The 27186-nt window shown below is 47.2% G+C and overlaps 1 pseudogene; it reads left to right on the top strand.

Moving 5' to 3' along the window:
- The first annotated feature begins 9949 nt into the window (after nucleotides 1-9949).
- Nucleotides 9950-27186, top strand: part of LOC142923938 (exosome complex exonuclease RRP44-like) — a 32023-nt pseudogene continuing 14786 nt past the window's right edge.

The raw sequence follows: 27186 nt of genomic DNA, 5'->3' as shown, positions 1-27186 counted from the left end.
TCTTCTACTTCCCGCACTTTCATCTCAGTCCTTCGTAGCTTCCTATTCCTACGTTTCCTCTGAACACCATCCTCTCCCTCTTTCTTTGTCTCCACAACATTCTCAACTTTCTCCGCCACTTCCTGTTTGGCCATTCCCTCATTCCGATCGACCTCATTTGGCTCTACCTCTTCTGCTAATACCTGTTTTGCATCTCTCTCAATCCCCTCTACGACATTGGCTGCTATATCTTTTACCACTTCCTGCTTGGCCACTGCTTCTACCTCAATCCGCGCTACCTCTGCCTCATTCGCTAATTCTCGCTTGCCATCTCCTTCTAATACCTCTACCTTATTCAACTCTACCTCATTCATCACATCCTCCAAAGCCACTGCCTCAATCATCTCTACCTCAATCGTCCCAACCTCCACCACTTCCTGCATGGGCTCTCCCTCACTCCCCTCTCTCTCAGCCACCTCTTCTTTCACTGTCTCCAGAACTTTCTTCTTGTTCTTGTGTTTCTTCCTATTCCTATGTTTCCTCTGAACACCATCCTCTCCCTCTTTCTTTGTCTCCACAACATTATCAACTTTCTTAGCCACTTCCTGTTTTGCTATTCCCTCATTCCTATTTACCTCACTTGCCTCTACCTCTTTCCCTAAGTTCTTCTTGGCATCTCTCTCAATCCTTTCTACGACATTGGCCACTACCTCTTTCACAAATTCCTGTGTGGCCACTGCATCTACCTCAATCACCGCTACCTCTACCTCACTCGCCACTTCCTTCTTGGGCTCTCCATCATTCCCCTCTCCCTCAATCTCGTTTTCCTTCATCTCTTCTACTTCCCGCACTTTCATCTCAGTCCTTCGTAGCTTCCTATTCCTACGTTTCCTCTGAACACCATCCTCTCCCTCTTTCTTTGTCTCCACAACATTATCAACTTTCTTAGCCACTTCCTGTTTGGCCATTCCCTCATTCCGATCGACCTCATTTGGCTCTACCTCTTCTGCTAATACCTGTTTTGCATCTCTCTCAATCCCCTCTATGACATTGGCTGCTATATCTTTCACCACTTCCTGTGTGGCTACTGCATCTACCTCAATCACCGCTACCTCTACCTCATTCGCCTCTACCTCACTCGCCACTTCCTTCTTGAGCTCTACATCATTCCCCTCTCTCTCAATCTCGTTTATCTTCATCTCTTCTACTTCCCGAACTTTCATCTCAATCCTTCGTAGCTTCCTATTCCTATGTTTTCTCTGAACACAATCCTCTCCCTCTTTCTTTGTCTCCACAACATTCTCAACTTTCTTATCCACTTCCTGTTTTGCTATTCCCTCATTCCCATTTACCTCACTTGCCTCTACCTCTTTCCCTAAGTCCTCCTTGGCATCTCTCTCAATCCCTTCTACGACATTGGCCACTATCTCTTTCACATATTCCTGTGTGACTACTGCATCTACCTCAATCACCGCTACCTCTACCTCATTCGCCTCTAGCTCACTCGCCACTCCCTTCTTGGGCTCTCCATCATTCCCCTCTCTCTCAATCTCGTTAACCTTCATCTCTTCTACTTCCCGAACTTTCATCTCAATCCTTCGTAGCTTCCTATTCCTACGTTTCCTCTGAACACAATCCTCTCTCTTTGTCTCCACAATATTCTCAACTTTCTTAGCCACTTCCTGTTTGGCCATTCCCTCATTCCGATCGACCTCATTTGGCTCTACATCTTCTGCTAATACCTGTTTTGCATCTCTCTCAATCCCCTCTACGACATTGGCTGCTATATATTTTACCACTTCCTGCTTGGCCACTGCTTCTACCTCAATCCGCGCTACCTCTGCCTCATTCGCTAATTCTCGCTTGCCATCTCCTTCTAATACCTCTACCTTATTCAACTCTACCTCATTCATCACATCCTCCAAAGCCACTGCTTCAATCATCTCTACCTCATTCGTCCCAACCTCCACCACTTCCTGCATGGGCTCTCCCTCACTCCCCTCTCTCTCAGCCACCTCTTCTTTCACTGTCTCCAGAACTTTCTTCTTGTTCTTGTGTTTCTTCCTATTCCTATGTTTCCTCTGAACACCATCCTCTCCCTCTTTCTTTGTCTCCACAACATTATCAACTTTCTTAGCCACTTCCTGTTTGGCTATTCCCTCATTCCTATTTACCTCACTTGCCTCTACCTCTTTCCCTAAGTCCTCCTTGGCATCTCTCTCAATCCCTTCTACGACATTGGCCACTATCTCTTTCACAAATTCCTGTGTGGCCACTGCATCTACCTCAATCACCGCTACCTCTACCTCATTCGCCTCTAGCTCACTCGCCACTCCCTTCTTGGGCTCTCCATCATTCCCCTCTCTCTCAATCTCGTTAACCTTCATCTCTTCTACTTCCCGAACTTTCATCTCAATCCTTCGTAGCTTCCTATTCCTACGTTTCCTCTGAACACAATCCTCTCTCTTTGTCTCCACAATATTCTCAACTTTCTCCGCCACTTCCTGTTTGGCCATTCCCTCATTCCGATCGACCTCATTTGGCTCTACATCTTCTGCTAATACCTGTTTTGCATCTCTCTCAATCCCCTCTACGACATTGGCTGCTATATCTTTTACCACTTCCTGCTTGGCCACTGCTTCTACCTCAATCCGCGCTACCTCTGCCTCATTCGCTAATTCTCGCTTGCCATCTCCTTCTAATACCTCTACCTTATTCAACTCTACCTCATTCATCACATCCTCCAAAGCCACTGCCTCAATCATCTCTACCTCAATCGTCCCAACCTCCACCACTTCCTGCATGGGCTCTCCCTCACTCCCCTCTCTCTCAGCCACCTCTTCTTTCACTGTCTCCAGAACTTTCTTCTTGTTCTTGTGTTTCTTCCTATTCCTATGTTTCCTCTGAACACCATCCTCTCCCTCTTTCTTTGTCTCCACAACATTATCAACTTTCTTAGCCACTTCCTGTTTGGCTATTCCCTCATTCCTATTTACCTCACTTGCCTCTACCTCTTTCCCTAAGTTCTTCTTGGCATCTCTCTCAATCCTTTCTACGACATTGGCCACTACCTCTTTCACAAATTCCTGTGTGGCCACTGCATCTACCTCAATCACCGCTACCTCTACCTCACTCGCCACTTCCTTCTTGGGCTCTCCATCATTCCCCTCTCCCTCAATCTCGTTTTCCTTCATCTCTTCTACTTCCCGCACTTTCATCTCAGTCCTTCGTAGCTTCCTATTCCTACGTATCCTCTGAACACCATCCTCTCCCTCTTTCTTTGTCTCCACAACATTATTAACTTTCTTAGCCACTTCCTGTTTGGCCATTCCCTCATTCCGATCGACCTCATTTGGCTCTACCTCTTCTGCTAATACCTGTTTTGCATCTCTCTCAATCCCCTCTATGACATTGGCTGCTATATCTTTCACCACTTCCTGTGTGGCTACTGCATCTACCTCAATCACCGCTACCTCTACCTCATTCGCCTCTACCTCACTCACCACTTCCTTCTTGAGCTCTACATCATTCCCCTCTCTCTCAATCTCGTTTATCTTCATCTCTTCTACTTCCCGAACTTTCATCTCAATCCTTCGTAGCTTCCTATTCCTATGTTTTCTCTGAACACAATCCTCTCCCTCTTTCTTTGTCTCCACAACATTCTCAACTTTCTCCGCCACTTCCTGATTGGCCATTCCCTCATTCCCATCGACCTCATTTGGCTCTACCTCTTCTGCTAATACCTGTTTTGCATCTCTCTCAATCCCCTCTATGACATTGGCCACTATATCTTTCACCACTTCCTGCTTGGCCACTGCTTCTACCTCAATCACCGCTACCTCTGCCTCATTCGCTAATTCCCGCTTGCCATCTCCTTCTAACACCTCTACCTTATTCAACTCTACCTCATTCATCATATCCTCCAAAGCCACTGCCTCAATCATCTCTACCTCAATCGTCCCAACCTCCACCACTTCCTGCATGGGCTCTCCCTCACTCCCCTCTCTCTCAGCCACCTCTTCTTTCACTGTCTCCTCCAGAACTTTCTTCTTGTTCTTGTGTTTCTTCCTATTCCTATGTTTCCTCTGAACACCATCCTCTCCCTCTTTCTTTGTCTCCACAACATTATCAACTTTCTTAGCCACTTCCTGTTTGGCTATTCCCTCATTCCTATTTACCTCACTTGCCTCTACCTCTTTCCCTAAGTTCTTCTTGGCATCTCTCTCAATCCTTTCTACGACATTGGCCACTACCTCTTTCACAAATTCCTGTGTGGCCACTGCATCTACCTCAATCACCGCTACCTCTACCTCACTCGCCACTTCCTTCTTGGGCTCTCCATCATTCCCCTCTCCCTCAATCTCGTTTTCCTTCATCTCTTCTACTTCCCGCACTTTCATCTCAGTCCTTCGTAGCTTCCTATTCCTACGTTTCCTCTGAACACCATCCTCTCCCTCTTTCTTTGTCTCCACAACATTATCAACTTTCTTAGCCACTTCCTGTTTGGCCATTCCCTCATTCCGATCGACCTCATTTGGCTCTACCTCTTCTGCTAATACCTGTTTTGCATCTCTCTCAATCCCCTCTATGACATTGGCTGCTATATCTTTCACCACTTCCTGTGTGGCTACTGCATCTACCTCAATCACCGCTACCTCTACCTCATTCGCCTCTACCTCACTCGCCACTTCCTTCTTGAGCTCTACATCATTCCCCTCTCTCTCAATCTCGTTTATCTTCATCTCTTCTACTTCCCGAACTTTCATCTCAATCCTTCGTAGCTTCCTATTCCTATGTTTTCTCTGAACACAATCCTCTCCCTCTTTCTTTGTCTCCACAACATTCTCAACTTTCTCCGCCACTTCCTGTTTGGCCATTCCCTCATTCCCATCGACCTCATTTGGCTCTACCTCTTCTGCTAATACCTGTTTTGCATCTCTCTCAATCCCCTCTATGACATTGGCCACTATATCTTTCACCACTTCCTGCTTGGCCACTGCTTCTACCTCAATCACCGCTACCTCTGCCTCATTCGCTAATTCCCGCTTGCCATCTCCTTCTAACACCTCTACCTTATTCAACTCTACCTCATTCATCATATCCTCCAAAGCCACTGCCTCAATCATCTCTACCTCAATCGTCCCAACCTCCACCACTTCCTGCATGGGCTCTCCCTCACTCCCCTCTCTCTCAGCCACCTCTTCTTTCACTGTCTCCTCCAGAACTTTCTTCTTGTTCTTATGTTTCTTTCTACTCCCACGTTTTCTCTTCATACCATTTCTCTCCCCCACTTTCTCCATCTCTTCAATCTCGTTCTCAACCTTCTTGCTATTCTGACATGTCTGCTTCACATCCTCATTATTGGTGTTGACTTCCGCCTGCTGCTGCTCTTTTGCCTTTTGCTGCTGCTGCTGGTGGTGGATGATGAAGCTCTTCAGCTCGGTGCTGTTCTGGAATTCCAGCAGCTCCCGCTGATATTTGGCCTGCTGCTGTGCACAATGATCCAGCAGGATCATCTCAAGCTCCAGAATCTGGCGCTTAGCTTCTAGTCTTGTGTCAACGAGGAACCCCTTTCGCTGCCCCTTCGAGCGACGGTCTGGGGAGTCACATGGGGAGGAGAGAGCAGCACCACAATTGATTCGTTAATGGGTATTTGAGTATTTCCTGTATGATAATAGGTTTTTCCCGTTTTTACTGGCAACAAAACAGGTGTTAAGATGTTAAAACACCAAACTGAAACCTTTTACAAGGAATCATGTCTGCATTAACCATGATGCTTGTGGTCAGAATGCAAACAAAAAACATACTCTGATAATATATGCATTGTCCTTGAAACTGATTGGTCCACACCAGGGACAGCTTTCTTTTGAGCCTCGTCTCAAACGGTGTTAGACCAGAGGACGCCAAAAGGCGTATTTCCTGTATGTTATTTTGGTAAAGAAACTTGGCACCATTGACAGGAATCTAACTTAACTTGAGACCGATGTAACAATGATAACACTGTAGGGAGGTCTGGAGGTTGACTCATGTGCCGGAGACACCTCCTCCTCCAAATAACTTCATTAGGATTATGGGCTGGTTGGGGAGGCCATATTAAGTTTGCGAGGTCTGGAAACTCCAGACCAAACATAGATAAACTTCCGTTATCTCAGAAAAAGTAAGATGGATTGATGGGCAAGCTGTGGAGGTCTGGCTAAATTTATAAGATGTCCATTGTTTCACAAGAGAGAACATGAATTGGATAAGAAATACACTATTAATTCTTATACACTGGTCCATTCATACAATTAGTATATTAGTGGGCTACGTTAGAGAAGATAAAGGGAGGAGAGGAGAAGAGGAGGGTGCCCAAAGGGGCCAGAGAGCCAGGGGCAACCCTAATGTTTATGTTGGCTGGATAGCATGTGCTCCCGTGCATGTGAGGTTGCTCTCAACAGAAGTCATTCCTTGCACGAGAATGGCTGAAACGATGAGTAACCACTCAGAGGTATAGTGGTTAAGCAGTGGAGACGGTATAGTGGTAAAACAGTGGAGATTTTAAAAGCAAAGTTTAAGATTTGCATTTGTCAATTTATATTGAGCCGATACATATGGCAAGTGAAATTAAGAAGACTTAAAGTGAGTTTTGCAGAAAGAGAGAATACATGTGTGTCTCTTGGAGAAGGAAAGGCATTGCTCAAAATTGTGCTGCAAGGTCACGTGCCATGAATCACATGAGTTTAGAAAAAACGTGACTGTAAACCAACAAGCCTGTGAATAATTATCATGGTGAAGACACCTCTATACGTTGGATACTGAAGGAAATCCATCGTGCTACACATCGTCAAAGCCCGACAACACCTGACATTCGAGAAAGAAGTACAATTGCATCGTTCTACACATCGTCAATACCCCACCACATCTGGAAAGTCACCAGCTGCATCAAGCACCTGACTGTTGTATTGTTCGAAAGACACTGTGTGTAACGACTTTACATCCGCCGGCAATGCGGGTTTCTAAACGCCTGCCATGTCACCTTCTCAACACTAGCGTCTGAGACCGTCTGATACAGACTGAAAGCTTATTTCCTTTGTTGCACTGTTTGTCTTTTCATGAATGTCATATTGTGCACTGGGTTATGCCTTATCAACCTAAATTCTGAATTTAGCTATTCATGTATTTCTATTACAGTATCACATATTCTTTGGACCAAGTGTCAATTGCCTATTTGATGACTGGTACTCTGATTCTTTTTTTTACAAATCAGGGACTTGTTTTAATTAAAATGTGTCTGTGTGTGTGGTTGAACGGTGTAACAAATCCATGCGTTACATGTGTAGTGTTGCAGCGCCGACCTGGTCAAGGCCTATGATACAATGAGTACGCCAGGGCTCTGGATTGTTACTCGTATTTCCGGAATCCCTAACCCTCTGCTCACAATCATTAAGGACCTTCACGATGGTGGGCAGGCCCGGATAAAGTTGCGTGCCCGGGAGTCAGAGCAATTTCCTGTTTACAGTGGGGTGCGACAGGGATCTACTCTGGCTGACAGATTATTTAGCATCATCTTCGACCACATAGTTCGAGAAGTTTTTTTATGGCTGTACCGGTGGATTTTTTTTATATTTGCTACAGATACAATGGGAGGCTAATTGATGCCTGGGTGAGGTCAAGGGATGGCTCCCTACTGGTCAACCATGTTATGTACACTGATCATTTGGAAGTTGATGCTCACACTGAAAAATAGTTGGAGGTTCTGCTGCTAAGCCTGGAGCGTGTGACAAAAAGGTGGTGCCTTACCATCAGCCCCACCAAAACTAAGCACCCGCCTGAGTATTTTGTGTAATTTAATACTCCGCCCCCTCAACTACTCTTGAGTGATGGGGTAATTGTAGAGAGAAGTTTACGTACCTGGATAGTGTGCTTATGCAAAAATTCTGGTTTGGCAGCAGAGGTCTCACTCCGAATCGGTCAAGTGGCATATTTTCATCAGCTTCGCAACACTTTGGGGTATCTACCTGGTCTGTCACTCGACACAAAACGCTGGGTCTTCTTGGCCAATGTAAGAATAAATTAAAAATCTGAACCAGCTTTACACTTTCAGACTGGCCTGCCTACGATCCACCCTGGGTTTAACTAGGCTGGAATGTGTGAAGAGCTCACAGTGAGCTCCACTGGTGGGCAGGGCTGCATTGCCTGGGTCATGTAGCCTGCTTGCTCAGCCACCGCATGCCCAAGCAGCCTCTGTTTTTCCAGATAGAGGGGGCTAAATGGGCGTGGCACGGCCTGGAGAAGAGATGGACTGATGCAGTACAGGATACGGAACTAAGTGGACTTGCCAAAGACTGGTACCACTGGTGTCAAGATCTGCCTCTATGGAGGAAGCTCGTGAAGGATGCTTATGGGAAGTTGGTGGCAGTTGCCCTCAAGCAAAAAAGGAGGGTGAGAGGAGCGACACTCACAACAACAGACGGTGCACTGGATGACTAAAACGCAGCAAGTTGGCACAGTAGGATGCAAAGGTGGTGCGTCTGCCAGTCATCTCAGTCAGTCAACCCTTCGCACTGGGGTCTGTCCCCTGATCTCCTGTCGGCAAGCCTTCGACACTTCAAGTGGCCTCGGAGTGCACCAGGCCTGGCACAAGCGCCATGGTGACGTCTCCGTCACTTAGTGGCGAATGAGGGCTGTTGTTGTTATCTGAGTCGGTTAGGGGCCTCCCCTACGTCCACTCAGCCTCAAATAAGTATCTGATACGGTGTGTAAACATCGCCACTTGGGAGACAAAGACGGACAAGTGTGGTGCTGGCAACCCACCCCTCGTGTGCGGTGCCGGCCATCATAGGTGCTCACTAACAGCACTTGCTCCTACAGTGTTTCAAGGCTATACACAAGATTTCTGTCTTTGTTTGTGTCTATGTGCAGTGTCTGTATGAGTGGTTGGGAGCAGTTGTGTCTGTGGGGATCTACCTGAGTTCGATTCCCATTCACAACCATCAGTGACTAATAAATAAAACCGGTCGTGTGCCTCCCCTACATCTACTCAAACTTAAAATAGTACCTCGTGCAACGTATAAACATCAACACTGGGGAGACAAAGGCATCCGGATGCGGTGCTGACCACCCACCCCATCATAGGTGCTAACTCGCTAACAGCACTTGACTCAATAGTCTGTTAAGGCTATACTGGGATCTGTCTTTGTATATAGGTGCATGTGTCTGTGTGTATGTCTGTGTGTGGAATTACAGTACTCACTTCCCGTCGGCTTACTCATCTCTCCACCCTGCAACAAAATCACAGCAGTGCACGTGAGACTCTAATCACATCACAGCTTACAACCACCACCACCATCATCATTACCGTCCTCATCATTAAACATTTCGAACAGACACACATTCACATATAGATGTTCTCTCAGATTAATGTTATCCTGATACAGCGCGCGTGTGGATGTACTCACGGAAGATATCGCCTTGAAGGCAGAACGAGAAGTCACGGATGGTCACGTTTTGTCAATAGATTTCGTTAACTGTGTTAATGAAGTGTTCAACCTCACGGATGTTTGTCAATGAGGTTTACCAAGTAATTTAACCGCGTTATCGATGTTCACTGACGACGTTGTCGAAGTGTGCTCCCGAATGCGATCTTTAAGCACACAGAGCGCGCGTCCACCTCCGTCTGTAACGATCGACCGTTGCTAAGGAAGTGACGTCACTTGTTAAGGTAGCAAACCCCGGAAACCACGTGGTCCACTGTATCCTCCAGGCCTGATTAGTTACACGACTGTCAAATTTTTACTTTAAACTTTCGTAACTTGCAGGAATTCATATTTTTGGTTCTTTCGGTAAAGTCACGTAGATAGAAAATAACATTTTAAGTGAAGGCAAAAAACCCACGAGGTTTCGGTGGCAACACAAGCGGTCTTCATCACGTGTTGCGATCGAAACGTCGTGAGTTTTTTGCTTTTATTTTAATTTATTTTTATTGTTATTATTTTCTATCTACGTGACTTTACCTGAAAGAACCAAGAATATAGTAACAATTGTACCCTGGTCGCCACGGATGAAGAGGCCGAGCGGGCTCGGTTCAACTGTTGCCAGGTACCTCCACCACTCAGCTCGCAGCACACACACACACACAGTGTCCACTATGTAAAAATCAGGCTAAACTAAACCTTTCTAGAAGTTACTAAAATAATGCTATAAAAACAATGCAACAGTGATCATAAGAAATGTGATTGAAAGTTAACAATAGCGACATATATAACATATATTACTAAACCTAGCATCCTTCGCTAGCTGCTTGAGTCAATCCATAATAGTAGGAGTAACAATTATGTATGTTGATTAACTGCGAATAACCCAATCAATAACAGATATCCATTGTAATTTACATCAATACATTCCCCCCCCCCCCCCCCCCCCGGTCTTCGTATCGGATCTGCTTACAAGCGACGACGTCACATTTATCCCCCGTCTACGTCTATTAAAGACCGAAACAGGGGAAGGATTTCACCACAAATCTGGCTGTCACCTGACGAGGCGGGTTGTTGTTGTAGTTACAGGCGAAACGTCACGGTACTTGAATTGTAAATGTTGTGGGTTTACTCTCCAACACACCGATGTGCTGAAATAGTCACTAATTGGCATGTATTGTTACGCGATCTAACCCAAACAAGCAAAAACACCCTCTAATAAGTCAATATTTGTATTAATTCCATGAATGGACCTTGGCCTGGAACTGTGGGGATTGAGAAGTTATGGATGCAGCTTCTGTTTGTGCTGCCATCAGAATGACCAACAAATAAATAAATAATACACACGGATTGGTGACTACAGTACTAGACCCCCAGTGCTTTTATATTTAAAAGTGTATGTGCTTTGTGGTTGCTTTATTGCGCATGTTGTTCATACTGTGTAACACTTGTTTGAACGCAGGTGATGGGGTTGTCCATGTTGGGTGTCATTACAGCCAAAAACAAGCAGCAGTACGAAGACCAGGACGCCGTGGCCGACCATGAGGACGGAAATTGGCCTCGCCCGGTCACAACGTACGACAGCAGTACAGGTTTCCCTCCACACATGCACACACCTACGAGTTTCCCACTACAGAGACGAAGATCCCCCATATAGCCTTAACAGACTGTTGTGGCAAGTGCTGTTCGCAAGCACCAATGAAGGTCGGCATGGTATACCAGGGGGTAGGTAGCCAACACCACACCCGGCGCCTTTGTCTCCCAAGTGGTGACGTATACACACACCGCTCCAGGTATTCATTTGAGGTTGAGTCGACCCAGGACCAGTTCAGATAAATAATTGTAATTGGTGTTGGCCATGAGCGGGACTCCAACTCGGATGTTTGCGGGGTTCGGAGCGTAGCGTACTATCCACTGTGCCACTGCTACCCTCACATAACGCACACAGAAACAACACACAGGGACCCACATGCACGGACACACAGGGACCTGCTCAACATTGAAATGTGCAGCCCTTGTGTGGCGGCCTGCGTTGAATTTGGGCGTTCATCTCGTCACCCATACAAAAGGTCTCGACACAATCAATGGCAGTCCCCCTTGCCCTGCCTGGCACGCACATCGGGCCAGTCACCCCACGCACAGCGCACACAACGTGCGCATCGCGTATGCCAAATCAAGAGTCGTCCCCGAGTGTCCGGCAAATTGGACCGACCATCCCGGGCCCCGCGCTTCGGGGGAGGCCCCACGTGTAGACATCAGTGTCACATGTAATGCTTCCGGTTTAGTTTGAAGGCATCGGCGGGGGCCCCACGCACCCCTTATGGACGGCCCTGGTCAAAGCACACGGCAGCGCGGAGCACGCGCGTCACGCGCACGGGCCACGTGCGTCACGGGTACGTGACATCTACAAGGCAAGCACCTGCTTCGCGTGGTCATCACTTGTAAGGCATGCCCTTTGGTCATGGGACCTGCGTAGTGCGTGCAACACGTGGCACATGTATGTCACACATGCGCATCGCAATGTGATGTCATGTGTACGTGGACATTTGAATCGCATGTAGCTGTCTGGTGGGCAGGACGGATCTACGCGTGGGCAAGTAAGGGGGTGGCTGAGTAAGACTGATACGGAGACACGTCAAGCCACACACTCACCACACACTCGCCGGCACACTCACACACACCACATTCACCGCACACTCACTTACCGGCACACTCGCACACTGGCACTCACTGCACACACCGCACACTCACCACGCACTCACTTACCGGCACACTGACTGCACATTCACACACACCGCTCTCACCACGCGCTCACTTACCGGCACACTTGCTGCACAATCACACACTCACTGGACCCTCACTGCACTCTCACCACGCACTTACCGGCACACTGACTGCACATTCACACACACTCACCGCACACTCACTTACCAACACTCTGACTGCACACACACCGCACTCACACCGCATTCACACACACTCACACACACTCACACCGCACTCATTCACTCACTCACACACACTCACTCACACACACTCACACAAATTTACACACAGTCACCGCACACTCACACACACTCACACTCACCGGCACACTCGTGTGCAAGCACACTAGTGAGCTTCCACAAAATGTGCTGCACATTAGTGAGGCCACACACCAGCAGGTTTACACATCAGTGAGCTTACACACTAGTGTGCACACACACAGTCGTAAGCTTACAGATTAGATAGCGTACACACCAGCTCACCGGTGAGGTGAGCTACACACTGGTGAGTTAACACACCCACCTGTTTACGTGCGCAAAGCTCTTAACCCTAAACCTAACATATCCCAAATGTCATGGCTAAAGTTATTTTACACACGCACGTGCATACGCACGCACGTGCATACACGCATGCACACATACGTGCACACAAACACACATGCACGCACATGTTTAAACATATACAATTCCATGGCGTTGGACTTGAGACTCCCAGAAGTGGAATCAGGACTCCTGAGTGTGCGATATAGCTCAGTGGGCCTTACTTGGTAAAATTGAAATAATTAATTTAGTTTCAGGATGTAGGGTTCTGAAGATATTTCATCTTTCAGTCCTTTCTGACCGTTTGAGTGTGGGTGAGTGAATGACAACTACTTATGCATTTTTTGTTATTACAAATACAAGCATTTCCAGCTATTGACATGAAATGTATTGACTCTGGAAGATGATGGTGATACAGGTGGTGGGTAGCGGTAGTGTAGCGTTTGGCACGCTGCGCTATGAACCCGGCGACCCGAGTTAAATTCTCGCTCATGCCCAACGCAGGTAACGACTCTCTGAACCGGTCATGGGCCTCCCCTAGGTCGACTCAGCCTCAAATGAGTACCTGGTGTGGTGTAAACATCACTACTGGGGAGACAAAGGCGGCCGGGCGTGGTGTTGGCCACCCACCCCTCGTGTGCCATGCTGGCCTTCACAGGTATTCGCTAACAGCACTTGCCCCAACAGTCTATTCGGGCTATACGGGGAGTCTTTACTTTGGTGGTGATGGTACAGATGGTGATTGATTATACAGATGGTTAGGATGATGATAATGATACATTTGGTGATGATGGTGGTGATGATGGGACTGTAAGAGTGGTCCTTGAAGATATTTACTGTGTAATATTAAGACACTAATATAAAATGTAATCATTAAAGCACAATATATAACATTTGTAATTTCTGTTGAAAGCATGTGCTTATAATGGTCACGTGTATTTGTACGTGGTTGTGCATGAATGCACGTGTTTTTTATTTTCTGTATTAGGTGCTTGACGACAGCACTTGGCCCAACAGTCTATATTGGTTGTACAGGAAATCTTTGTGTTTTGATTTACGAATGTTCCATTCACGAAATTTAGGGAAAACGAAATTGACAAATTAAGGATACTTTTCGACTTACGAAATAGGATTTCAGCGGAAACAATATATCACATGGCACGCGCCATGAGATCATCAAGCAAGAAGCTGTCATCCATCCACGACAGTGTCACGGTATCCCCATAGTGCAAAAGTAACGCCTCGTCACCTCTCCAGTCATTCCAACATGCAGATCTTTTGGTGAGTTCCTTGAAGATGTTAATTATTTTTGTTTTAAATTGATTATTATTCAACCGTTGTAATATTTGTTCTTTATTATTTTTTGCATTGTGAAATATTGGTGTTTATTTTGGGTTTATAGTAGAAATGACTGTCTGAAACACATCGCAAGTTTTTCGTATTCAATTAATGGGAAAAGCCATTCCGATTTACGATATTTTGTTTTGCGTGCGTTTTTCGAAGAACGCATCCCTTTCGTAAGTAGAGGCATACATGTACAGGAATCCATTGCCAACCGCGAATTTACCAATCATGAGATTTTAGTAAACACGGATTGACTACTGGACACCTGTTTACTAACCACGAGCATCTCGCTTTGAGTATTCGCGAGTCGCGCCGAGTTGTGAAATCAAAACAACACGATGTACCTTATGGGGGGGGGGGGGTTCTTGTATTTGTTCTTGTATTTGTACGAGCTGTTGTTTGTTTATGTTATTGATGTTTACGGGGAGCGTTAGTGCAGCGGGTTAGCGAGCTGTACTATGGAGCCATAAATCCTGGCATTATTCCTGCTCACGGCCAACACCAGTGGCAATTATCTGAACCATTCCTGGACCTACCCTCGGCGTCAAATGAGTACTTGGTGCATTGTGAAAACATCAGCACTGGCAGAGACAAACCCCATATGCTGTGCTGGCCTGCATAATTGCTCATAACGGCACTTACCCCAACAGTGTGTTACATGGGGGGATCTTAGTCTTGGCGTGTAAGTGAGTTTGTGGACTTTGCATGTTCTTCCCCTGTTGTGCACGCGTTTTCTCAGGGTTCTCAGCTTTCAAAAAAGAACAACCAATTCTAACAGTGAGATTTTACTTGCAAATTACTTAAACAGGGATTACACACCGTGGCAACATCGCCCCCTTCTGTGAAAGCTGGACAGGACCCTCCTGCAAAAAAGTGAGACTTCCCTGAATAAACAAATGTAGCACGGTAATCTTTGAAATAATAAAATAAACTATTCACCCCTAGAGTGGACAGGGTAACGAGGGCGATCCTAGCAAGTGAGGGAGCTGTACTCGGACGGAACGGACGACGGCTCCCAGCCGACCTCTTTGCCTTTGTCGATCTTGTCATCGTTGGAGTCCGGTCTCAGCTCTGCGAGGATCGCCTCAAACGTGGGGCGCTCTAACGGCGCGTGGCTACAGCAGCGGTGCATCACCTTGCGGCTGTGGGGCGAGGGGAGGGTGCGGTGAGGGTGCGAGTAAGGCGAATCGTGCACAAGCTCGGACTGCGCTTTCACCTCTTCCAGTGCGCGTTCGTTCTCAGAATGGTTGAATGAGTGCCGATGATGTTAATGACGTCACGGAGGGGGATGAAGGGGGTCAGGTGGCGAGGGGGGTGAGGGGGGGTGAGTAGGGAGAGGGTCATGAAGGCATAAAATTCCTACAGTATGGATTCACACAGCGGCGTCTAAATGCCACCGCATCTCCATACGTAGCGCAGAAACACTGGTCATGTTTATCTCGTAGAGAGAGAAGCAGTCTGTGGGTCTCTATGTGAGGAGTCTGTGGGTCGCAACAGCACGTACAGCTGGAAGTAGGACATTCCAGACTAAGAGGGTCCATAATGGCCGTGTCAGCGACACTGAACCAGCCGGCACAACTCACTGCCAATAACACATATCACATAATTCACCCTTAAGCAATTGTTCAATCAATTAATTGAATCACTACAATTAAAACCAAAGAATCTCCCAGAACAAACACTTCGCACTCTCCTCCGTCAGCCACCTGCATCGACAATAGAAACGCATCAGTCCAGCAGTGGATAAAACCTGGTGTGGGAGGTATGGGGGGCGGCTTACACTTGCGGTGGACAGCCGGGTGGTGGCTGCATGCAGTAGTCATCGCAGATCAAGCGGTAGAACTTGTCATCGACTGCCATGCACCAGGGTAAGGGGCCTTTCCTACACCCACACACATCACACACCGAGCGGCACACACGTCACACCGAGGAGCACGCACGTCACACACCGAGCAGGTTGCACAGGTCTCCTTTATCAAGACAAACGTGGAGCAGATTACAACTACAACTCTACGCCTGTCACAATGCCCCCCTCTCCCCCCCCCCCCAGTTCATGGGGTGGCGCGGGCCTCACTCCCCCCTTCGCGTCAGCCCCCCCTAATAAATGGTCCGGTTGCATTGTGAATGCACCACTCGAATGACGTGCAGTCCCGTGGCGCACTGTAACAGGCTCGTGATTTACTCAATACAATTCAACGTAAAAAAGTAAAAACGATCCCAAAACATAATTTAAAATAATGTATGGCCATCGTGTGTCAGCATCACACGCGAAAATTGGCATGTAAAAAAAAACTTCACTGCGAATCACTCAATTGGGATTGCTCACAGCAAACAGCACTTGACCTGCTTGCAGGTTAGGTGCTGAATAACCGTGTGTCACACAGAGAACAGTTGCCACTGAGGGTGCCCTTTTCAAATGCTTGAGATGAGATGTGATTATCGCGTGTAAATGTGCACACTAAAATAAAAAAAATTATAAGCGAACTATTATCGTTTCAGGTGTCAGGGTGGTGCAGCGGTGATCTTTGACCCTCGCAACAAGAAGGGCCTTGGTTAATTATCCGACTGGCACTTTGCGGAGTTTTCTACATTCTCCCCTTTGTTCTGTATGGGTTATCCAGTTTGTTGACATAGCTTGAAAACACACAATCACAATGTAACTGGGTATTGGCCAAGCATCCCAATGCTAAAGTTACCTGCAAATTACTTCATTGGGATGACACTCGGCAGCAGAGCCAGATGATGGCATTGCTGGGGCCCTATGCCATTGTTAAGCTTAAGAGGCCTCTTCTATGAATGCCTGTATATTTTTGTCAGCAGAATGAAAATAACTGCTTTGGAGAGTCTTTTTTCTTACCGATCTTTATTTTTTAAACAATTATATTAAAACTCGAAACCTCGTGTCCAATTCTTCTTTCGTATTTAGAGCCCCCCCCCCTCTTAATGCGAGGCCCTAAGCTGTAAGTGTAGCCGGTGTGAGCTCGCCTGTGATGAATCACACGTATAATTGTGCACTCTTATTTTCTATGGGTAGCCAGGATAATTGTTTATTTAAGTGAATGCAATGGTGATCAGGGGATTGGACCCAGAGCCCCACGTACACAGTTGAGTACAAGGGATCGCCCACAATACAGATTTGGGCTGACCTCCGGATTGAGAAATTGAATTGTGTTGTGATGTGGAGGGTGTTTCTGATCGCTATTGCGACTGTCCTGTCCCGACGGGAGGAGAGAGGACAGGGTGGACCGGCTACATGCGCTTACTCTCCGGCACTGCACAGGACAACATCGCCTCCCTACTGCAAAAAACTCGGCAGGACCCTCCTGAAAAAAAAGTCTTCGGAATCAGTGAGGCCTGTCCTTGGGAGGACAGGCGTAGTCTTGGTCGTCACAAGCGAACATTTGTTTCTCCACATTAATTTGTATCCCCGGGTTGCCATCAGGGCTGGGCGCTGCAAGCTTAGCTTCTGAGATCTGATGAGACTGGTAGCCGTTTATTAAAAGGTAATTTCGGCATCTGGAGCCCAAGCACACAACAACTTTATGCAATAAAAAATAATAGTGTAATCTAAGACTATAATTGTTGTCTGCTGTGAGTATGTTCTGTACTCAGGGCCCCGAATGTTTGTGGCAAGTGAAAGTTTGTCTCAGCAAAATGTAAGATTTCTCACAGCACGCCGTATGACCACACGTCGCTCTGCACCTTGTAGAGCCCATGGAACATGCTTTCTGGAGACATCCACTTTACAGGCAGAGGCACCTAACGGACATGACCGCATGGCCACAAGCACAACAACAATACGTTCAGTAAATTCAGTTCAGGGCGATGCTTCGCGATTCGTCATACGTTTTTTGCGTGAGGCCACATTCATCTGGCGAAATTAGCCCTCCACTACCCTGAAGAGTTAAATGTGTAGTGCCGGGCCTAGAGAGGCACGGTGTGCGGTGTATTGACATCGCGGATACCACTATGGTGTGGGTGTAGTACCGGCGCTAGAGGGGCTCGGTCAGCGCTGATTGATCCCGCTGGATGGCATCACGCTTGGCGTGCAGTGCCAGCCCGACAGGATAGGGTGTGGGAATGCCGGCCGTAGGAAAGGGGTTACTAAAGGCCATGGCACTCTGGTTGACCCGAGAGGACACGTGACCGGTTAAGTCTACAAATGGGCCCCAAGTGGGGGCTAGGGGTGGTCACGTGGTCAGGGTCCAGATCCTGCTGCTCGAGGATTCTAGAAGGTGGTCGTGGCCAAGGGCGGAGCCAGCCACGCCACAGAGAATATAAGCTGGGCCCCCAGAGGGACTGGCGTTGTTGTTCATCCTGAAGAACCTTTGTCTACGTCTACGTTCTACCGAGTCTCCAACACGTGGACCTGGACCCGAGCTGTGGTCCCGGTCTGTCGTAGCTAGTCATGTTGTAATTAGTGTAGTTAGCCTGGTGGTCACCACCACAGGTTATTCTGGGCCAGAGTTACCCCGTGTACCACATGGTGGGGGGGGGGGGGGTGGAGGATGGCGATTTGTGAAATTGCCCCATATTTTGAACTGTCGGCAGAGCAGAGAGATTGAATCCAATTACCGACCTCTGGATTGCAAGTCCAGGGTGGGGGAGCCATTGTACCACCGTGTGTGGCAGCACCCCTCACTCTTTTTTCTTAGGGGCTGTGCAAAATAAAAGAAAAACATTGAGTACAATTAAAGTGATGGGCCATCTATCCCGATGATGGTGATGACATTGGCGATACTGATAATGATGCTGATGATGCTAAGTAAGGTTACGGACTCACATTGCCCTTCACCATGTAGTTGGGGTCAGTCTGGACGTTCCGTGCCAGCCCAAAGTCGCAAATCTTGGCGATGTGTCCATGCGTTACCAGCAAATTCCTTGCAGCCAGGTCGCGGTGGATGCACTAAAAAAGAGAAAAAAATTCCCTGTGTGGCCTTCAACAAACTTGGGGCAACTTCTGTGAAGGTCGGCCACGGTACACGATGGGGTGGGTGCCCAGCACCACGCTCGGCCGCCTTTGTCTCCCCAGTGTAGATGTTTACACACCGCACCAGGTACTCATTTGAGACTGAGTCCACCTGGGGAGGCCCAAGACCGGTTCAGATAATTGTCACTGGTGTTGGCCGTGAGCGGGAATCGAACTCTGGCCGTTGGGTTCGTAGCGCAGTGAACTAACCACTGAGCGACCACTCGCCACCCAGACAGACATATTAAGGGCAACAAAGACGTGCACCACAGACACAGTCACATACAAAGACACAGTTAAACACGCACAGTCACAGAGACACAGTTAAACATACTCTTTGGTTCTTTCGGTAAAGTAACATAGGTATAAAATAAAACAAATCACGACGTTTCGGGCGCTAAACCCTGTTTGTTTGGTATGCTTCTCTCTCTGTGTCCCCTGTTGTATCTGTGTTAGTTCCCCCCTACTTGTGTGTATGTATATACATCTGGGGTTATGTGTTTCCTCTCTCTCGTAAATTTAGCTCTTCTGTACCTGATCATGGCTGCTTGTGTTGCAACCGAAACGTCGTACGCTATTATGTTATTTTATTATTTCTTATTTATACGTGACTTTACCGAAAAAAAACAAAGAGTAATTCCTGCAGTCACGAAAGCTTTGAATCAAGTCTGTAGTGCCTCTTGTTAAACAGTGCTTCAGTTAAACAGGAACATTAATAAATCCAGCAGGCATGACTTGAAAAGTAACACATTTACATTTTGGGTGGCACTCTAAATCGTCCGGTAAATCGTGTCGCCAATTATAATTTCTGCGTTTATCTGCGCGTGTCTGTGTACCCCCAGTGGAGGAATACGTGCGCAGCTTGCTGGACAACCCTGAGTTGATTGACCGTCCGGCACTGGCCTCGGAGCAGGTGAGACTCCGTATGCGTGCATCAGCTCTGCCCCCCCTTCATATTTATGGTGCGGGCCTGTACCCTTGTCCGACCCCTCACTTCCGCGTTGCATCCAGCTGCCTCACTTAAGAAAGGGACACTTGCCTTGCGCTGAGTACGACGTTTCACTGGTTGTAATCGCCAGGGAAAAGATATACTCGATTTGTAAGTGTTGTGGGTTTACTCTCCAATACACTGGCGTGCTGCAGTAGTAACTAATTGACACGTTTTGTTTTACGTAGCAAACCTTACTAATTGGCTGTACCGGGTTAACTACACACATTTACGCGCTCTTACCCAAAAAACCTTTATTATGGATAATATTGGTCGCGAAAGAATACGTGTTAAACAGCTCCCTTTTAGAACGTCTCATCCTCACCAACAATGGTCAATCAATCAAATAAATCCTAGATTTATAACGTGGCATATTTAGCAAAAAGCAGAGACGGAAGGGTGAAACTCTAGAGGTAGCTCTATGATATCCGCTTTTGTGGAACGTTCTCTAACACGGATGGCCGTACTGCTCTGAGATAAATCAGACTGGATCCTTCGTCTCGTTACGTGATGGCGGTTGCAAAATTGTTGTTGACGCGTGCATGTGCCGTGCGTGTGCTGTGTACGTGTGCAGGATGTGGTGGAGTCCCGGGTAATCTTCCCCGAACATCTCCCGCTGTCCCAGCTGCAGCAAGGTGTGCGCTCCGGCCGGTTTGTCCAGGGAACCTTCCTTGCGAGTCGGGAGAATTACCTGGAGGGGACTCTGAGTGTGCGAGGGGACGGTGACAGTGATAAAGAGGTACACGTTTCACAAGCCTGCGTCTGGAAGGAACAATGCTGTTCGATCGTATCTGTGTGAGTTTTCAAAACAAATTTATAATGAAGCAGTGGAATAGCGTTCTTGGCCTGAGCAGTAGCTCTTAACCTTTACTGCAAGGCTGCAGTAAAGGTTAAGAGCTACTGGGCTAAAATATTTGTATTTTGAACGTCTTTTGCACCCTACGTAGGTGTTGTAGCCTGGCTCCTGCCCCCGCGGCCTGTGGGTCCTGGTGCAGTTACACTGCCTGCACACTCGATAGCTACGCCACCACAACCACAGTATATACGTTAATTGTGACTACTTTAATAATAGGGTTTTTCCCTTTTTTTCTGGCAACAAAACTGAAACCTTTTACAAGGAATCATGTGTGCATTAACCACAATACTTGTGGTCAAAATGCAAACAAAAAACACACTATGATAATATATGCATTGTCCTTGAGACTGATTGGTCCACACCAGGGACGGCTTTCTTTTGAGCCTCGACCCAATTGGTGCGAGACCAGAGGACGCCAAAAGGCGTACGCATATATTGCAATTATTATCTGTGTGTTTTTGTTTGCATTTTGACCACAAGTATTGTGGTTAATGCACACATGATTCCTTGTAAAAGGTTTCAGTTTTGTTGCCAGAAAAAAGGGGAAAAACCCTATTATATTTTGGTACTGGCAAAGGAGGTCTAATGATGGTTGTGACTACTTTGTTAACAAAATGAATGGTCTATTTCCACCTCCAAAATGTAACGTTAAATAACAATTAGGTACATTGGCCCTTTGTTGGAAAAAAAACCCAGTCCAGAAATTGCCCTGCTTGAACATATGTTACTGAAAAACATTGGGTTCAGAAGATTCATGGGCTAATAGTCCTACATTTTAAATTGTTTATTCGTGGTATTAAAACGCTTGTACAGTAAAACCTTGGATTGCGAGCATAATTCGTTCTGGAAACGTGTTTGTAATCCAAAGCACTCGTATATCAAAGCACTCGTATATCAGTTGTGATCACGTGACGCTCGGCAGTACAAAGCTGCTCGTATTGCAAGACCCTCGCTCGTTTATCAAATTCATATTCATTAAAAATTTTGCTCGTCTTGTAAAACACTCGCAGACCAAGTTACTCGCAATCCAAGGTTTTACTGTATATGCTGCTCTCTAACAGCACTTGGCCCAGCGGTCTGTTCAGGCTATACGGGGGATCTTTTTTGTCTCCTTGCAGGTGTTGATCCAGGGGCTGCAGCATTTAAACCGCGCGATGCACGACGACATCGTGTGCGTGGAGATGTTCCCCGAGGAGCGCTGGGTTGCCCCCTCCTCGCTGGTCCTGCACGATGAGGGCGTCGCAGGGGACGTTGCAGAAGAGAATGAGGAGGATGTGGTGAGTGGAGCGTCAACACTGCTGAACCAAAATCAAACCCAGACACCTGCAGTGTGCGTGTCTCTCTCCCCGTGGTCGCATGGATTTTTCTCCAGGTCCTCCGGCTTTTCCCTCCACAGTTACAATCTGACATGCACTTAGAGTATTTGGCTGCTATCAATTTCAAATGTGATAAGATACTTCATTGAACGATCATTTGTGGCCAGGTCACTTAAAAAGAGCTATGTAGCTCTCAGGGTCCTTACCTGGTAAAGTTAAAATAGTTTATAGTTTTTAAATAGTTTTAATATAGTTTAAACAAAGAATAACAACAAAGACTCAACCACTTCAAGAGAGACCTTAAATATAATGAACACCGTGTGACCAGACAACAATCCACATTAGAGATGCTGTTAGCTTGATTTTGCGTTTATTAAATGACTTTACCTTACATTACTTCAAAATCAAGTCAGGAGTGCTAATCATTTCGTTCTTTTTTTGTATGTACGTAGGGGTTATTTGACCATACTTCGGTGCGGGTTGGTGAAGGGGGGGGGGCATAGATCAGGAGCATAGAAGGACAGGACAACAGTTCATTTTGCTGTACTGCGCTCTGCTGCCAGCCATTTTGGCGCAGAGCCTATACCACCTGTTATGCATACCCAGGCTCAACACGGCGTCGCTTCCACGGTCTGAGCTGGGTCACAGGGTGGCCTCTATATTGAAAAGTAATTTCTTTAGAACTGCTTTTTGTATTTAGATTGTTGTCCTTTCCGCGCACCTCCGATTAGCATGGTTGGCTGTGTACGGTGCGAAATAAGTTCTACATGCATACATACCACAGTGACAAAATGCAAAACATAATAAAGTACAGCAATGAAGTTAATTGAAATTGGCACGAAAACACCCGTGGTTTATGAAAAGTCGACAATTTTTCACAAACATAAACAAGTGTTAGATATTAAATCGCATGTAGTGCAAGTTGGCTTGGGCAGATTATTTATAGACTGATCATTGCACAGTTATACTTATAAAAACGTTACGTAAACATTAAACACATATAGGGTGACTGATGTGCTAAGCAGGTAAGAGAAAATGTCAATCAGTGAAATCATAAAGAATCGAGAGATTAAGCATCAAATTGTGAATTAGATGGGAGGGTAACCTTTGTTGTAGATAATATTGGTCGCAAAAGCCTACGCGGTTTTTTTTTTTACGTGTGGTATCTGATGGGCGTGTTCCGGTTGATTCTATCAATTGCCAGAACTGTTTTAACTTATCAATATTTACGGAGGACTCCTCACTGTGATCTTTTGTCATTTTAACAAAGCGTCAGTCTCATTATTGACATTGATGAGACACAGCATGAAACCACATCCGCAGGTTAAGCGCTATTGTTTTGGATTGCTCCTTCCCCTTCAAGCCAAATTATATTGTGTTACGCAGTGAGCTGGTAAAAAAAAATAGTTATTTCATTATTTCAGTGTGTGAGAGAGACGCTACTGTGGTGAGTGCTCATTTGAGTTTGCGTTGTCATCTCCCGGTGCTATCCCAGCTGCTGCTGCTGCTGCTGTCGTCGCTCTTGCTTAGATTACGCAACACGATGTTTGTCCTTTGTTTTGGTCTCCAGCTGAAAGCCGAAAGTGGGAAGATGCGTCGGCCCACTGGCAAAGTGGTCGGCATCATCAAGCGGAACTCGAGGCCGCTGTGCGGCATGCTCATGCCCAGCCCAATCAAGGAGGTGGGCTGATCTGCATGTGTGTGTGTACGTGTGGAGAGCGGTGATGTAGCGGTTAGCGCGCTGCGCTACGAATCCTGGGACCCGAGATGGATTATATTTATCGCTCATAACCAATAAACAGCGGCAAATGTCTGAACCTGTCTTGGGCCCTTCCCTAGGTTGACTCGTCCATAAATTAGTATCTGATGTGGCATGTAAACATCAGCGCTGTGGAGACAAAGGCGGTCGGGCATGGTGCTGGCCATACCCACCCCGTCGTTTGCCGTACCAGCTTGAATAGGTGTGTGCTGACGGCACTCGCCCAAACAGTTTGTTGAATGCCTTACTGGGGGCTCTTTGTGCGTGTTGCAGGCCACCCGCCACCTGTTCACACCCGCGGACCGCCGCATGCCACGAGTGCGGGTGGAGACAAGACAAGCAGCGTCCCTGCAGGCCCACCGCATCGTGGTGGCCATCGATGGCTGGCTGCGACACTCCCGCTACCCGAACGTACGACTGCACCGTGACGCCCCGCACGCCGTGACACCTCACCCGTCCGTCCCGTGGTCGGCATCGTCGGGCTCATCCGTCTGTCACTTGACGCGCGGCCACGCGGCTCTGTATGCAATACAGCCGTTGAACCCAAAACACAAACGGTGACACGGTGAATTGGAAGTCAGGGTGGATGAGCTGGCACCACTGTGATTTATTTGTTTGAAAGCATGGCAAACTCACCTGTGATTCAACCTAGGTTATTAAGGTGTTGTAAGTTGATAGTCTCAGCCCAGTCACCAATAACTGCACCAAAAACGATATTAAATTTGGTCGTGCAGTTCGATTGTTTAATTTCCATCTCTGAGAAAACTACTGCGTTTGACTGCCATGTGATGAACATTACTTTGATTGGCAGAGTGGTTGGAAAAGCACTGCCCCCCTACAATTTGGACTGCATTTCACTTCAATGGATCTTAGAAGTAGCTCTGTTATGTCTGCTCCTGTGGGTCGTCCTTGACCACGGAGGGTTTGTATAGATTGCTTGTCTTGTGTGATACCATTAACACAATGAGAAACAAAATTGGTGAAAAGTTAAATATATTGTTCAGATGTATTCTTTGGGTTGTATCTTTGTTTAAACAGATGCCGGTTAATATTCTACATAATGTACGTTAGGTACAAGGTTGGCATTGTGGTTGTGCTTTTCATACCTATTTGCCACTGTACAACCGAGCGGCACCATGGCTGGCACGGTTTAGTAGGCTGCAGGTTGTTTATCCACTGCAAAAGCAGATCCATGCCATGGACGGTCAATGCTTTGAACAAGTCTAGGCACATGCAGATGACGCTGTGGTGCCACGTCCCCGTGGTGTACCGACTGCCGTCACACAATGAACGTGTCGCTAGCCCCGCGCCCTGGCCCTGCTCGGCCCTCGGATAGATTTGGATGCCTTGTGGGGCCAGCATATCACGGTTTGGTTCTGGTTCGACACGGCAAAAAGCCAGTGGGTGACCACAGACACCTCAAGAGCTCTGCGCTGTTTGGGTTCCAATGTACCAGTGGAAAAGGGATACCGGTGACGATTGGCCACGTATGTGCATATGCATGTTGAACTTCTTCCGTACCATACGTAGACAACCGTGCTAATTGTCGGTGTGCTTGTGCAGGGCCATTTTGTGCGCTCTCTGGGCGAATGTGGGGATAAGGAGACGGAGACAGAGGTGCTGCTGCTGGAGCACGACGTGCCACACCAGCCCTTCAGCCAGGCCGTACTTGCATGCCTGCCCCCTCCCACGTTCAGCATCACAGCAGAGGTACGCATGAGACGTGTGACGATATGTCAATTCATCGATTGAGTTCAATTCTTACGCCTGCGGTGTGTTGGTGTGCTTGGTCGTGCATGTGAGAATCCTTTACTTCAATGTTCTTTATTACAAGGCCCACGGGCCACTGGTGGCCCCTGGGTGGCCTTTGGTGTGGCCCATGACGTGTGGCCCCCGACGTATAGGCCCCCGACAATAGACAAATGCGAAAACAGCCCCCATCATCATCATCGTGCTGTCAAACCTCAATAGTTTCAAGATGTTTGGCCTGCGTAGAATACCTTCTAGAGGACCTCTCTGGAGCTCTCCCTCCAGTCGAGGTCCTTCCGCTGCACTGGCATGAACGAGAAGCCACGGGGCTCTACACCTTTACCGCAGACCGTATATAGAAAAGCCGTCGACCTGAAAGAAAGTCGATGGCTCGGACACATCATCGTAAGAAGAGAGGAAATTCACATCGGAGGAAGGAAGGCGACGGACTTATGGAAGCACCAGGGCGGAGACCCGAGAGGCAGGCCTCGAGAGATGTGGATCAAAGTGGTGAGCCAGGATGTGGAGGACTCTGCAGTAGCCGTGGAGATGGTCCAGTACAGAAATGAATGGAGCAAGGGGACTACAGACTTTTTTCCTATAACGCTGTACTTGCGTTCCTGAAGAACACCGAATTGTGGAAAAATCGCATAATAAATAAGATAGGGTAAAGCACAGTCCGCGATAACACGTGAGATGCGTACGCAGGCTTAACAAAGACTTCGGGTACGTGAGTAGCATCTAGAAGCATCCAGAAGCATCCCACCTTGTGTGATGCTACACCGAGGCAACCGTACAACCGCTTATTCTGCCTCGCACAACGCAGTTCTGTTCACTCGATCGCCTTTTATCCAATTCGCATCCATGTTATGAAAAAAATGTGTTCCCTAATGCATTCATCGCATTATATCTAATTCACGATATGAAAACACGCAGAGTTATAGGAGAATGGACTGTATTTTCAAAATATTCAGTCGCCTATTGAGAAGCTAGAACGCCATTAGAATGAAGTTGGTTTACCCATGTATGGCTCACCCTGTGTTTTGTTTGTTGTAAGGCAGCGTTTTGTTGAACCTGGTGCTGTGTGTGTCCCGTACAAGGACCAGGCTGGCAGGGAGGACCTCCGTGTGTTGTCCATCTGCAGTGTGGATCCTCCAGGCTGCACAGACATCGACGATGCCCAACACTGCAAACCGCTCGACAATGGGAACGCCGAGGTATTCATTTGGTGGTGGTAATCGTGGTCACGGTCGGGGTAATTCGTGCCTATTCCTTTCATGGTTTTGTCAATGCTAGCGGAGGTGACAAGGGGAGTTTAATGACACAATGATAAGTGCACTGCACATTCATCCTGTCAAGCTGGTTTAGTTCCAGTCATGGCTAACACCGGTACAGAGTGATATCTAAAATAACTGCCCAAGTTCTCCCCTTCACCACCTGCATTGACCATCGTAACAAAGCAAGGTCAA

This window comes from Petromyzon marinus, unplaced genomic scaffold (assembly GCF_048934315.1).
Source record: "Petromyzon marinus isolate PM22_M1 ecotype Great Lakes invasive population unplaced genomic scaffold, UKy_Petmar_22M1.pri1.0 PM_Scaffold_90, whole genome shotgun sequence".
NCBI lineage: Eukaryota > Metazoa > Chordata > Hyperoartia > Petromyzontiformes > Petromyzontidae > Petromyzon > Petromyzon marinus.
Note: the sequence above shows the minus strand (reverse complement) of the source record. Positions and strands in the feature narration are given on the sequence as shown.